Source organism: Borostomias antarcticus, assembly GCF_949987555.1.
Source record: "Borostomias antarcticus genome assembly, chromosome: 8".
Taxonomy (NCBI): domain Eukaryota; kingdom Metazoa; phylum Chordata; class Actinopteri; order Stomiiformes; family Stomiidae; genus Borostomias; species Borostomias antarcticus.
This window is the reverse complement of record NC_140241.1, coordinates 29,527,087-29,529,111: the sequence shown is the minus strand read 5'-3', so window position 1 is coordinate 29,529,111 and position 2,025 is coordinate 29,527,087.

Genomic DNA, 2,025 nt, shown 5'->3' with positions numbered 1-2,025 from the left:
AAAATCCTCATAAGCCAGTGTGCTGGTGGGATAAACAGGTACAACCAATTCACGCTTGGGGCACTGAATCAGAACTACACTAGGGGGGGGCGGGGGGGGGTGGTGCGCTCCCAAGCCCCTCTCTCCCCTGGCTTGGATAACATGGCTTGGATAACATGGAAACTTCCCTAATCTCCGGCTCTGAATTCCAAGCCAGGCCTGGGGGACACAGGCATAGTTCTTATTCTTAGCAGGAGAGGACAAGCGGGGGGAGAGGGGACGTAAAGTCTGCCATCTCCATTGTCATCACCCAGCCGTTGTTGAGGCTGAACAGATAGAGACCCTAAACATCCATGGAGATGGTTTATTTATAGGGTGGCATCCGATTCACATGGGGTGAATATCTTTTTTTATCTAAGTTGTGGGGCAAATAACATGAAACACAACATTATCATTCCAATCAGTTCATATTCATTTATTCGTATATGAATAATCTCAACAAGGATCATGAGGAGCTTGACACTTTGAAAACAATACCTGTTCCACATATGTTTTACCACTGCTCTTTTATATCTTATATCTTCATTTTGCTTGTCGTGTAACCATTCTGCAGCCAAAATCAGACATTCTTGTCAACTATTATTTGGCATATATGTTCTTTGCTCCGAATCTATTTCAGTGAAGGTCACATTGGGTGACCGCACTTGTTACAGTACATCCCTTGTTCTAGGAAACTTTCACTGTCGTCCAATCACTAACTCCCAGTAGATAGGTGCCCAGCTCGCATTCATCTGACGGTTTTGTGCTCCAATTTACCCAATCTAACTGGGACACCTTTAATTGGACACTGCTCCTTTGATCTTCAAAGTGGGTTAGTGTACCTGTCAGAAACCTCTACAAGGAAAAAGGAGAGTATTCTAACATTTTGACATACAATGACATGCATTGTATTCTTATCCATATCAGGGCTGAATGGATCAAGTCACTGCTATTATGCTCTACAGTATGTTATGCAAATGATAGTCACAATTGAGGCTTGGGTTCACTGATAAGCTTTATTTTTTTTCAAATGACAAGGGTTGCATGAGTTGAATCCATGTCTATTTATAACTACCTCTTGCTCCCTTGAGGGATTTAAAGAAAGAGACAGCAACAGTCGCCATTGTTTGGGACTTTTCTTGATGGATAGAATGTTGTGAGTGTAGTGGCAACTTAGCAACTGCATCATATGAACTGGAAACAATACAAAATACTGTAGTCTAGCATAATTAAGCATTCTACAACGGAGAGTTTGGATACTTGATTCTGATTGGCTAGCAGCCGTGGTTAAATACTTTGTAACCCACAGCTGCGACCGCATAACAATTAGTATTAATGTGCGTGTCAATCTCATTGACGAGGCCATTGATAAAATCAAGCGGTAGGCTATGCTTTGTGTAGCAACCACTCGCAGCAACCTCGCCTTTTTTGTATCCTATTACAAAAACGCACTCATCAGTCCGACTCCAAAACTTCCACACACCTACCAGCTCTGGAGAACTGTTTTAATAACTGCACCATAGCTGGAAATATTCAAATAAACGTGAACCACCCAAATTATGGCTTATGTGAACAAGGCCAACCCAAATAGGCGAGATAGCCTACTGTATGTTGCCTGGCAACCATTTAATTCAGTACTATAGCCTATCGTGGAAGATTTTGTAAATACTAATGATGAGAATGATCAGTAAATGAATGATTGAATGTTACTACTGAGTGTTTTTTGGGAATATATATATATGTAGTAACCGTTGTAGAACAGTACATTTAAGTTTAAATGTAAAAAGTTATTCTCTGATGAGGGGCAGCCAAACATTGTTTGGATGAGAATTCAATAACCCAAACTATATATTAAGAGAAAGGGGTTTTCCATTCAATATACAAACATTTTAATGTAAAGGTAAAAGCTACATTTGCTACCAAAATGTAATTCAAGTGCAAAACAAAATGACTCCCCTCGTTTCAGGTACACCACCTCTTTATCATGTTGTAAACTGTATTATGTTT